The following is a 14,197-nucleotide window of genomic DNA, read 5'->3' on the forward strand; positions in this document are numbered from 1 at the left end:
TGCACTACCAAAGCTCACTAGCATGTCCCATATGCTCTGTAAATAACTATGTACAGATACCGAGATGTCACTCCATGTTACCTGTTACCTGTTTACTGCACAATGTTGTTTTTTTTTTTTTTTTTTATTCTATTATGTTGTACCACTGTATTGCACATCGTTGCGGGCAAGACCACCCGCATTTCATTGTATACCTGTATGCCGTGACAATTAAAACTCTTGACTTGACTTGACCCTCTCTCGCTCTCTTCCCCCCTCTCTCTCTCTCCTCCCCCTCTGTCTCTCTCTCCCCCCCTCTCTCTCTCACTCTCTCTCTCTCTCTCTCTCTCTCTCTCTCTCATATCTAACTCAGAAGGCAGAAGGTTAACCCTTTACTATCACACTACAGACGGTTACCGTCTGTAGTGTGATAGTAAAGTTTTTATTTTTATTTTTTGTATTATTATTATCTTTCTTCCCCTCTTTTTCCCGATTTTTCTCCCATCCCACCCTTCCTGGTTGTTGCGTACTTTCCCCCACTGTTGGTCCGAGAGACCGGAGACTGTCACATGCAGCCTGGGGCAGGCCAGCCTGGCCGCGCAGGTTCTCACCGGGGAGAGTGTAGCGTGTGGGAGGCCACACTATCTCTCCTCAGTTCCTACCCTCGCTGAGCAGGCGCCCAGACCGAACTGTAGGGGTCGCTGTCCACAACGCCCACCCTTCAGCTTCTCCAACCCTCTGATACTGCCAATTGTATTAGTGCGAGCGGCCAGCCAAGCTGATAGCAACGCCGGGAGCTGGATTCGAACAGGCGAATCCCGCATCTCCGGTGTTGGTGACGGACGCAATCTCCGCTACGCCACCTGACCCCCAGGATGGTAAAGGGTTAACCTTATGTAGTGTGGCAGTGAAAGGGTTAAGGCATGTTTCGTTCTCACGAGGCGGCCAGAGGAGGGAGGAGGGAGAGGGAGCGTAGCCGAGCAGAACCCATTAGGGCACGTGTCCTTCTCATGTCGCCTCTATACCCCGTCTCCTTCACGTCTCCGCGTGTCAGCGGTGCGGCTGAACCGGTGAAAACAATTCCTGGCGTACTTGAAAACACGCGCGTCAGACGGCGTGCGTCCGGCGCCTCGAGTGAGAGAGCCGGTAGTTGCCATGGCGATGCTCAGACGGTGTTCTAATAATATACCGTGCCCTTAGAAATGACACCTGGGTGCAACGAGGCGGTACTGTACAAGCAAGGTACGTGGGTTGAGATGATGAAAGGAGCCGTTTTAACACTGAAACACGAGGACTGCGTGGGTGGAAGCTGTTGCTCTGATGGGCAGCAGGATATCTGAGCTCGTGGCTTAATGTCCAGGGTTCCCACAGACATTGCTAAATGAAATTCAAGCACTTTCAAGTACTTTTCCAAGCACTATTCTTCATTTAAAAAAAGGGCATTTAACACTTTGGGTGCCTAGAAACGATTTACAACGTCTTTCCCGGCCATGCTCAAGGTGCCGAGGACGCTGTACAGCGTCTTTGATCTGTTTACATCTTTTTTCGATTTTCCCCGTCTGAACTTCACCGCCGAGCTTTTGGAAGAAAATTTTAACCAGAAACTGCATTTCCTCTCAAATTTCACTAGGTGGCAGTGTCCCCCTATTTTCTAACACTATCACAATAGGGGGAATATTGTACCCCACAATGAATCTGGCATTTGATTGGCCAGCATACCTGGCCAATGTAACCACAGGTATAAAACGTTAGCGCGATCCCAGAATCTACGAGGTTTTGGAGGAGAGAGAGAGAGAGAGATAGATAGAGCGATAGAGAGAGAGAGAGAGATTGAGAGAGATATTTGAATTGAGATCAGCCTATAGTCTATATTTATAGTGTTATACAGTATAGTGGTAGTATCAGACTAATTGTAAGGTTTCAGCTGTGCTTTAGAAAGTACTTAGTCGTGCTAAGTAGTAGTACTATTCGAGGGATTAGTGTGTAGTCTAGGTAGTATATTTCAGTAGTAGTAATAGTAGTTTGATCAGTTAGTAGTTTCATTTAGATTATTAGATCAGTATGAAGAGACGTAGTGTAGGAAAGCGAGGGGACAATCCGGCGGCGGGTCGCTTTGTTCAGACGAAGCTGGCGTTTGGACCCGCGGTTGTTCAAGCAGCAGCAGCACCAACAGCACCAACGTCTTTGGTAGCTCCGATCGGAGAGAGCCGTGAGACCGTTGCTGGGCCCAGTAACGCGTCTCGCCCCGGGACCGGGAGCGGCTCTACCCGACGCAGTTCGAGGAAGAGGAAGGCTGCCGCTGTGGTCATAGCTTCTTCATGCGAGTCAGGGGACAGCGATTCGACCGCCCACGAATCTGATGGGAGCGCCGATTGGGAACCACCAGGTAATTACACGGTCTTATATATATATATATATATATATGTGTGTGTGTGAAACGTGTATTTGATGATTTACATACTGTGACTATGTAACGTTAGTTCGACAAACCAACGGCGATATGCATGTGATTGTGTGTGTGTGTGTGAAACGTGTATTTGATGATTTACATACTGTGACTATGTAACGTTAGTTCGACAAACCAACGCCGGCGATATGCATGTGATTGTGTGTGTGTGAAACGTGTATTTGATGATTTACCTACCGCTTATTCTGTGACTATGTAACGTTAGTTTGCCAAACCTAACGCTGATATGCATTTATTATATTCTAGCTCCGGAATCATCTGACGATGATCTCGGCTTGGGTCGGAGGTATGAGTCTGATTCATCGCACGATTCAGACGTGGGAGTCGGACACGGTGGTGGTCGACGGGGCAACGGTACGTCATGTTTACTAATGCAATGTGAATATTGTTTTGTGCATGTTCAAATCGATAGTTGAATGATATAGGATATAGTAGGCATGTAGTACAGGCCACGCTACCATGTGCTACAGTTAGGTTGTCTTGTGTGCGTGTGTGTGTGTGTGCATGTGCACGCCCTTTGAAGTGGCTCTTTGAAGTGTGTAGCTATCATGTAAGTGATAATAGTTGCATGCTGGGCATGATACGACGTGGTGGTGGTGGTCGACGTGGTAATTGGTATGTTGCAATGTGAATATTGTTTTGTGCATGTTCAAATCGATAGTTGAATGATATAGGATATAGTAGGCATGTACAGGCCACTACATTTAGTTACATGGATGTGTGTGTGTGTGTGTGTGTAGATGCCTCACCCCATGCCATTTGATGTGTGTGTGTATGTGTGTGTGTGTGTGTGCAGTGTGTGTACACACACACACACAAGATCAAAAGACATGCATCCTCTCCAACACCTTTGAACTTCGCAGTACATGGTGAGGCCTCTATATGCAAATTCCATTGATTACAGCACACACATACACAATGGCATGGGCACATGGCGAGGCCTATATTTAAATGCATGGTTGTGTAGCATATGTAAAATTCCATTGATTACAACACACACACATGTACATGCTTTGATGGCCGCTGATTTATTTTGTGTTCACACAGCAGAACACTCCGAAACCGAATCCGGGGCCAATACACCAACATGCTTGGGTATGTACTAACTACATTTATGTATGTGTAAATGTATTACTATTGTGTTTTGTGAGACTTACTTACTGAATGAATTTAATCCAATTCAGATTCTGGCGCAGACCCTGCCGATAGTGACGCTGAGACTGGCAACGACATGGGATCACATTCTACTCCTGCAGGTAATTGGGACGCAGGGAGCTGGGACAAGAGGGGGGGGGGGGGTTAGAGAGGGTCCGCAGGGAGCTGGGACAAGAGGGGGGGGGGGGGGGGTTAGAGAGGGTCCGCAGGGAGCTGGGACAAGAGGGGGGGGGGGGGGGGGGGGTTAGAGAGGGTCTGCAGGGAGCTGGGACAAGAGGGGGGGGGGTTAGAGAGGGTCTGCAGGGAGCTGGGACAAGAGGGGGGGGGGGGGGTTAGAGAGGGTCTGCAGGGAGCTGGGACAAGAGGGGGGGGGTTAGAGAGGGTCTGCAGGGAGCTGGGACAAGAGGGGGGGGGGGTTAGAGAGGGTCTGCAGGGAGCTGGGACAAGAGGGGGGGGGTTAGAGAGGGTCTGCAGGGAGCTGGGACAAGAGGGGGGGGGGGGTTACAGTCTGCTCTCTGGATGTGATGGAGGAGTGCTGCATGTTGAACACAGTGATCCTCCTCATGTTACAGTCTGCTCTCTGGATGTGATGGAGGAGTGCTGCATGTTGAACACAGTGATCCTCCTCATGTTACAGTCTGCTCTCTGGATGTGATGGAGGAGTGCTGCATGTTGAACACAGTGATCCTCCTCATGTTACAGTCTGCTCTCTGGATGTGATGGAGGAGTGCTGCATGTTGAACACAGTGATCCTCCTCATGTTACAGTCTGCTCTCTGGATGTGATGGAGGAGTGCTGCATGAGGCTGCTGCAGGGCCTGGGCCTGGTGGTGACTGGCTGCTGCAGGGCCTGGGCCTGGTGGTGACTGGCTGCTGCAGGGCCTGGTCTGGTGGTGATGGTGGTAAATACAATGACAATACGTTGCCCTAGTGTAATGTATTACATCATGTGATTCTAGAACTGGATGCTAGTCTGGACATGCCGGAACCCGTTGCAGGGCGGAAACGCACATCTAAGAGAGGTAAGTTGGCCTCACTCTGCACACCACTTCCAGCTCTGACCTCTGACCCCCACACCACGTCCAGCTCTGACATCTGAACCCCACACACACTCACTCATTCACTCACACAGTTTGTAACTACGTGGCATATGAATGTCTACAGTAGGGGTGTTATAGTATATTTGTATAATTGACAGGTCGTGGCGTGCGACGTGGAGGAGCGAAGAGCAGGGCTGCGATCCGCCAGGAAGAGGAGAATGCCTGGTCTCGTGAGGGCTGGGTGCCTCAAAGGATCCCCTTCACAGCCCAACCGGGGTTGCTCCAGGACGCCATGGCACTCAGATCTTACCGGCCTGCGAAATGGATGGATCTGTTCCTGACAGATGCTTTTCTGAACTCTATTGTTGCCCAGTCCAACCTCTACGCTGAGCAGTCCATTGCCCGGCTGGACCCCACGCTAACCAGTAGCAGGGCACTGCTTTGGAAGCCCCTCACATTGAAGGAGCTGAAGAAGTTCCTCGGACTCCATTTCCTTAGCAGTGTCCTGCGGAAGCCTCGCGTGGACCAGATGTGGACCACTGACGACATGATGTACACACCGTACTACTCTGAGACCATGCCACGCAACAGGTTCCAATTGATCTGGCGATTCCTCCACTTTGCGGACAATACTTCCCTGGAGGTTAGAGACAAATTGTGCAAAGTACGCCCTGTAGTCGACCATGTAAACGCGAGGTGCAAGGAGCTGTACCAGCCTGAACGCGAGCTCGCCATTGACGAGGGGGTGATGGCATGGCGAGGCCGCCTGACCTTCCGGGTCTACAACCCCAACAAGCCCACCCGCTATGGCATCAAGTCCTACTTCCTGTGCGAATCACGCACAGGATATTGCTTTTCATTTAAGCCATATTGTCGGGAAGGCTCGCTCCTGGGGGACACGGTCGTCGGTCTGCTTGGACGTCTGTCTGGGACCGGCTATACGCTCTTCATGGACAACTTCTACAACTCGGTACGTATGTCCGCCAGGCTCCGACAGTTGAGGACCGACGTCTGTGGTACCCTCAGGAAGCACCGGGGCGAGCCAGCCATCATCAAGAACATTACCAAACGTGACATCGGTGTGGGGGAGCGCATTGCGGTCAACAACAAGGAGGTCCTGATCGTGGCATGGCGCGATAAGAGAATCGTGAAGACCATCAGCAGCTTCCACGAGGACACCATGGAAAAGGCGATGGTGTGGAAGAAGCAGAAGAAGGGCAAAGCGCTGAGGGTGGAGATGCTCAAGCCATCATCAATCCTGGAGTACAATAAATTCATGAACGGCGTCGATCAGCTGGATCAGAATATATCGTACTATCCGGTTACACGTAAGACTGGAAAGTGGACCAAAAAGTTTGTGATGTATCTGATCCAAATATGTATCTTCAACGCTTTTGTCTTGTACAAAAAAAAGCACCCACAAGGGCATTACTCCAACCTCTTCCGGTTCACCAGGGCTGTGGCGCGGACCTACACAGACGGTAAGGAGAATAAGATTCCTGGGGTGACAGCGGAGATGGAGGCGGAGGCAGGGGAGGAGGCAGGGGAGGAGGCAGGGGAGGAGGCAGGGGGTGGGGATGAGGAGGAGGCAGGGGCTGAGCAGGTGGGGCGTGTCGACCCTAGGGCCCCACTGGGGGACCCGCAGAGCAGATTAGTGGGTGGCTTTGTGAAGCATGTAATGGTTGCATACAAAGCCACCCCGAAGAAAAAGCTACCGTGTAGGAAATGTCGTGTCTGCAGTAGGTGTGGCATCAGGAGTGAGACCAGATATTTTTGCACATCGTGCAAAGTCCCCCTGCATCGTGACAAATGCTTCGCTCTGTACCACACAAAGAGGGATTTCTCTAAATAGTTTCTTTATTAGTTGTCATACAGAAGTACAGACTACTTCTAAATAATCCGGCACACAGAAGTACAGATTACTTCTAAATAATCCATCATTGTGTGATACAGACAGAACCATGTGTACCGGTACATAGTATAGCTAGCTGAGTGTAGTATAGTATAGTGTAGTATAGTATAGTATAGTATATTGTAGTATAGTATAGTATAGTATAGTGTATGGGTAGTTGCACTGTTTTCTGTACAAGACAAATGCATTGAACACATGTATTTGGGCCACGGTTGTCGATATTGCATAGGCATGTTTGGACCACTTGCAGATGAGACGTTATGTTAGCGATCTAGCTGTATCGACTCCATTCATAATTTGCATTGTGTGTGTATATAGTTTTTTTTTATTTATCTTTTTCCCCCCTCATTTTTACCGTTTGCACAGAACCAATGGTTGCTGACAGTCACCCAGTTTAAAAAAGTATATACTGTAGGTAACATACCACACTTTTCTAATGCAGTCCATTGGCCTATTATTTATATACTTTGGAAGCATGTATTGGATATTTTTTGGTCCACAGATCATCTGGCGCTTCATCCATTTATCAATGGACAATGCAGTCATCGATGCGAGAGACCAAGTAAGATATGCCCTGTAGTTCATGTGACGTGAATGTTACCAGCAAACTTCTAAATGCACTGAAACAATGGTTGGTTATCCTCCAGTGTTCACTTTTTATAAGGTATTGTCTTTGTAAATTACCATAATCCTATACTGTGAATGTTACCAACAAACTCCTAAATGCACTGACACAATGGTTGGTTATCATCAGCCAGTGTTCACTTTTTATAAGGTATTGTCTTGGTAAATTACCATAATCCTATACTGTGAATGTTACCAACAAACTCCTAAATGCACTGAAACAATGGTTGATTATCCTCCAGTGTTCACTTTTTATAAAGTATTGTATTGGTAAATTACCATAATCCTATACTGTGAATGTTACCAACAAACTCCTAAATGCACTGAAACAATGGTTGATTATCCTCCAGTGTTCACTTTTTATAAGGTATTGTCTTGGTAAATTACCATAATCCTATACTGTGAATGTTACCAACAAACTCCTAAATGCACTGAAACAATGGTTGATTATCCTCCAGTGTTCACTTTTTATAAGGTATTGTCTTGGTAAATTACCATAATCCTATACTGTGAATGTTACCAACAAACTCCTAAATGCACTGAAACAATGGTTGGTTATCATCACAGTGTTCACTTTTTATAAGGTATTGTCTTGGTAAATTACCATAATCCTATACTGTGAATGTTACCAACAAACTCCTAAATGCACTGAAACAATGGTTGATTATCCTCCAGTGTTCACTTTTTATAAGGTATTGTATTGGTAAATTACCATAATCCTATACTGTGAATGTTACCAACAAACTCCTAAATGCACTGAAACAATGGTTGATTATCCTCCAGTGTTCACTTTTTATAAGGTATTGTCTTGGTAAATTACCATAATCCTATACTGTGAATGTTACCAACAAACTCCTAAATGCACTGAAACAATGGTTGATTATCCTCCAGTGTTCACTTTTTATAAGGTATTGTCTTGGTAAATTACCATAATCCTATACTGTGAATGTTACCAACAAACTCCTAAATGCACTGACACAATGGTTGGTTATCATCAGCCAGTGTTCACTTTTTATAAGGTATTGTCTTGGTAAATTACCATAATCCTATACTGTGAATGTTACCAACAAACTCCTAAATGCACTGAAACAATGGTTGATTATCCTCCAGTGTTCACTTTTTATAAGGTATTGTATTGGTAAATTACCATAATCCTATACTGTGAATGTTACCAACAAACTCCTAAATGCACTGAAACAATGGTTGATTATCCTCCAGTGTTCACTTTTTATAAGGTATTGTCTTGGTAAATTACCATAATCCTATACTGTGAATGTTACCAACAAACTCCTAAATGCACTGAAACAATGGTTGATTATCCTCCAGTGTTCACTTTTTATAAGGTATTGTCTTGGTAAATTACCATAATCCTATACTGTGAATGTTACCAACAAACTCCTAAATGCACTGAAACAATGGTTGGTTATCATCACAGTGTTCACTTTTTATAAGGTATTGTCTTGGTAAATTACCATAATCCTATACTGTGAATGTTACCAACAAACTCCTAAATGCACTGAAACAATGGTTGATTATCCTCCAGTGTTCACTTTTTATAAGGTATTGTATTGGTAAATTACCATAATCCTATACTGTGAATGTTACCAACAAACTCCTAAATGCACTGAAACAATGGTTGATTATCCTCCAGTGTTCACTTTTTATAAGGTATTGTCTTGGTAAATTACCATAATCCTATACTGTGAATGTTACCAGCATATAATGCACAGCAACAATGGTTGGTACTGATGACTTGTCACCCAGTTTATTGAACATATTTTACAATAAAAATGTTCATGGCATCAAAGTTTCAAGTTTTTTGCATTGTAAAGTATTCTGTATTTTATAATAATGTTGTCTGGACCTACACCAGTAGTTATAAAACGTACTTGTTCATTAGCGCCAGGCATATCAATCAAATGACCAACAAAGTAATCAATCAATCAAACAAATCAATCTATGAATCAAACTATCAACAAAACAATCAAACATTCTATCAATCAAATGACCAACAAAGTAATCAATCAATCAAACCAATCAATCTATGAATCAAACTATCAACAAAACAATCAAACATTCTATCAATCAAATGACCAACAAAGTAATCAATCAATCAAACCAATCAATCTATGAATCAAACTATCAACAAAACAATCAAACATTCTATCAGGCAAACTATCAACAAAACAATCAAACATTCTATCAATCAAATGACCAACAAAGTAATCAATCAATCAAACAAATCAATCTATGAATCAAACTATCAACAAAACAATCAAACATTCTATCAATCAAATGACCAACAAAGTAATCAATCAATCAAACCAATCAATCTATGAATCAAACTATCAACAAAACAATCAAACATTCTATCAATCAAATGACCAACAAAGTAATCAATCAATCAAACCAATCAATCTATGAATCAAACTATCAACAAAACAATCAAACATTCTATCAAGCAAACTATCAACAAAACAATCAAACATTCTATCAATCAAATGACCAACAAAGTAATCAATCAATCAAACAAATCAATCTATGAATCAAACTATCAACAAAACAATCAAACATTCTATCAATCAAATGACCAACAAAGTAATCAATCAATCAAACCAATCAATCTATGAATCAAACTATCAACAAAACAATAAAACATTCTATCAAGCAAATTACCAACAAAACAATCAAACATTCTATCAATCAAATGACCAACAAAGTAATCAATCAATCAAACCAATCAATCTATGAATCAAACTATCAACAAAACAATCAAACATTCTATCAATCAAATGACCAACAAAGTAATCAATCAATCAAACAAATCAATCTATGAATCAAACTATCAACAAAACAATCAAACATTCTATCAAGCAAACTATCAACAAAACAATCAAACATTCTATCAAGCAAACTATCAACAAAACAATCAAACATTCTATCAATCAAATGACCAACAAAGTAATCAATCAATCAAACAAATCAATCTATGAATCAAACTATCAACAAAACAATAAAACATTCTATCAATCAAACCAATAAAACAATCTGTCAAACAATCAATCAATCAAACCATCCATCCATCCATCCCAGTCTAAATTGCTTTATAACACGTTCAGTACCTATTATCACCCCGCCGGCACACCTTTCATAAAAGTGCCTGTAACTTCTGTTCTAAATAATTTACCTCCACTTTTATCTTTTGTTGACGTTTTTTAACTTGTAATTGTGAACGAACGAAGACATGCAGAAACAAACGGTCTTTTGCATTGTGTACATCAACTTGTCGTCTTCAAATGAGCCCAACCATTTCCCCATAGTTATAATATAAAATATAGAAATAGCTCCGCTAAGATCATGAGATATGCTAGAATCGTCCAGGAATCCTGGCAACCCACAGTCATTTTCCGGATTTTTGGCCGGCACCCAAAGTGTTAAAGGGATTACAATTCACTTTTAAATGCTGTTTTTTATAGAAAAAAAAACGGATCCAATATTTATGCCTTAAAACCAATTTCCGACAATTAGTTACACTTTAAATAAAAAATATTACATTTTCTTGATTCAGAAACAATTTTATCATGGATGAACAAAACTTTCAATACGAATGGTTGATTTGAATTTCAAGGACTTTTTAAGCACCTTGTTAAACAATTCGCTGTTTTCAAGGAATTCCAGGCCTTGACTTTTTTTGGTAAATAATCAAGCACTTTAAGCCCTTCAAGGACCTTGTGCGAACCCTGCTTGTTACCAGTGGCTTCCAAACCGTTTCTCATTCTCATTCTATTGCAGCCCGACCTGACTTTGTGGGGTGTGACGTACCAGCCCTATAGGGGTTTATCATTGGGGACATGGATTATCGGCTATTGTAACAATTCTGCCTCATGAACAAGCTTTCCATTTTTGCACAAAACGAGTTCCCTTCTATCACTAACATTATTGTTTAAAGGCCAACTTGCAGGTTAAACCCTACTCTGCAATTATGGGTAGTTTACATCATTGGTATCTAATTTAATTATTTTTTTTTTTCCATTTGACACCGGAAATTTCACTCAGAAATGCTTAAAAAGGTCCACGCACGAATAACATGCACGGAGCAAATCTAAAAGCTTATCAGACGCTAGCACGGCCGTGACGTCACTTCAGGAAACGTATGCCTTATGCCCGTCCGGGTCATAGTACTACTGGATATATGGCGCTGGCTAACGTTAGCATTATGTCTACTGTCGTGAACCATTTTAGATCGGGGCATGTAGAGGAGTTTGGGGAACGAGTAAAATCATGTGCAGGTCCTCTTCTCAGACCTGTGTGGCAAAGCACTGCACACGCATCATGCAAGCTACACGTCGCTGCATGTTGATCAATGGTGGCCCACTCGGTGCATCACAGTGGGCTACTATTGTGCTAACAACGTGCTGCGGCATCTGGCTTGTTGGCCGGCATGAGTGCCCGATTTGGGGTGATTCTCTCCTCTTTGTGTGCCTTTGTCCTCGCGGGTGTTCTGCCGGGGAGCTTGTGGACGCGACAATAGTGGTGGCTGTAGGGTGTTTGAGCTTGTAGCGTTAGTTAGCTCATAGCTATCGTGTACCACTAGCGTTACGGGCTCGAGCACCTTATGGCTGCTGCTGTTGTCGTGTCCATGGGCTCCCTGGCAGGGTACTTGTGGGGACGGGGGTGTACAGAGAGGAGAGAACCATTTTGGGTCGGGCGTTCATGCCGGCTAGCGAGCTGGACGTCGGGATATGTTGTTAGCACAATAGCTACCAAGCTAAGCTATGTTAGCTTCTAACGGTGTATACACAATATGTACAACGACACAATGATTTTCATTATTACAAATATGGTAACGTGGTTGTGGCTTTTACAAATAGTGGTTAGCTTTAGAGATGGATGGCTATGATCACGGAGCAATAGTGTTAGGTGAAACAGATACATTTTCATTCATTACTCCTCGGCTAGTAGTAGCACGGCTCTCTGCCTGCCACTAGCTGTGTGTGACTCTCAGATAGTGTTGTTAGGTGAAACAGATACATTTTCATTTGGCTAGTAGTAGCAAGGCTCTCTGCCTGCTGTAACAACACTACACCTCCCTATAGACCAGGAAGTAACCACTACACCTCCATATAGACCAGGAAGTAACCACTACACCTCCATATAGACCAGGAAGTAACCACTACACCTCCATATAGACCAGGACGTAACCACTACACCTCCCTATAGACCAGGAAGTAACCACTACACCTCCCTATAGACCAGGAAGTAACCACTACACCTCCATATAGACCAGGAAGTAACCACTACACCTCCCTATAGACCAGGAAGTAACCACTACACCTCCCTATAGACCAGGAAGTAACCACGACACCTCCCTATAGACCAGGAAGTAACCACTACACCTCCCTATAGACCAGGAAGTAACCACTACACCTCCCTATAGACCAGGACGTAACCACTACACCTCCCTATAGACCAGGAAGTAACCACGACACCTCCCTATAGACCAGGAAGTAACCACTACACCTCCCTATAGACCAGGAAGTAACCACTACATCTCCCTATAGACCAGGAAGTAACCACTACACCTCCCTATTGAGTTACCGTTTAACCAGAATATGCCGTGGCAACAAAGCATAGCAGCTAATTACTCAAAACAAAATGAAAACGATCCAGTTAAAAAATATTACTGCCCTGGTGATCTCTTGAGTAGTCAATGGCTACTTAACTTTAATTGGACATTGATAAAGGCCTTGCACATTAATAAATGCCTGTAACCATTGGTAACCGTTAAAGAAAAAGCCTAATTGCTGTGCCGTGGCAGAGTCGGTAAAACACTGGAACAGCATGACGTTACTGTTCCACTGTGACTCGTTTACAAGATCCAGTAATAAGACGCCAAATTATTATGTTTTTGTTGATATATTTCTCATATATCAACACATGGCAACCACTGTCTCTTCCATTGCCATGTATACAACAACAATGGTTGCTTCAGTATGTTACCGGCAGCCATGTTGGATGGCAGAGAACTATATAAACATTACGTGCAAAGGCCTCTATTGACAAATACTTTAGTGAGGGGTATGGGAAGTGTTCAATGGTCAGTATTCATCTCCACATGGGGTCTGGGGACCTCCAGGGCTCCTTGAGGGGGTCTCGGGGGATGTCCCCAGCAAAGTGGGGAAGTTAAAAGTGTGAACAATGTGAGAATATACTGTATAATGCCTTGTCTTTGTCTCCACTAGCCAGGGTTGAGAGAATATACTGTATAATGCCTTGTCTCCACTAGCCAGGGTTTAGAGAATATACTGTATAATGCCTTGTCTCCACTAGGCAGGGTTGAGAGAATATACTGTATAATGCCTTGTCTTTGTCTCCACTAGCCAGGGTTGAGAGAATATACTGTATAATGCCTTGTCTCCACTAGCCAGGGTTGAGAGAATATACTGTATAATGCCTTGTCTCCACTAGCCAGGGTTGAGAGAATATACTGTATAATGCCTTGTCTTTGTCTCCACTAGCCAGGGTTGAGAGAATATACTGTATAATGCCTTGTCTTTGTCTCCACTAGCCAGGGTTGAGAGAATATACTGTATAATGCCTTGTCTCCACTAGCCAGGGTTGAGAGAATATACTGTATAATGCCTTGTCTTTGTCTCCACTAGCCAGGGTTGAGAGAATATACTGTATAATGCCTTGTCTCCACTAGCCAGGGTTGAGAGAATATACTGTATAATGCCTTGTCTCCACTAGCCAGGGTTTAGAGAATATACTGTATAATGCCTTGTCTTTGTCTCCACTAGCCAGGGTTGAGAGAATATACTGTATAATGCCTTGTCTCCACTAGCCAGGGTTGAGAGAATATACTGTATAATGCCTTGTCTCCACTAGCCAGGGTTGAGAGAATATACTGTATAATGCCTTGTCTTTGTCTCCACTAGCCAGGGTTGAGAGAATATACTGTATAATGCCTTGTCTTTGTCTCCACTAGCCAGGGTTGAGAGAATATACTGTATAATGCCTT

General features: G+C 43.7%; 1 protein-coding gene across 1 annotated transcript in view; it reads right to left on the bottom strand.

Annotated features, from left to right (window-relative positions):
- The window catches only part of LOC311248125 (low-density lipoprotein receptor-related protein 8-like), a gene marked incomplete at both ends in the record, with an annotated part of 99,349 nt that overhangs the window by 25,650 nt on the left and 59,502 nt on the right, over positions 1–14,197 (bottom strand). The window lies entirely within an intron of this gene.

This window comes from Notolepis coatsorum (assembly GCF_963971535.1).
Source record: "Notolepis coatsorum genome assembly, contig: SCAFFOLD_311, whole genome shotgun sequence".
In the NCBI taxonomy this organism is placed as follows: Eukaryota; Metazoa; Chordata; class Actinopteri; order Aulopiformes; family Paralepididae; genus Notolepis; species Notolepis coatsorum.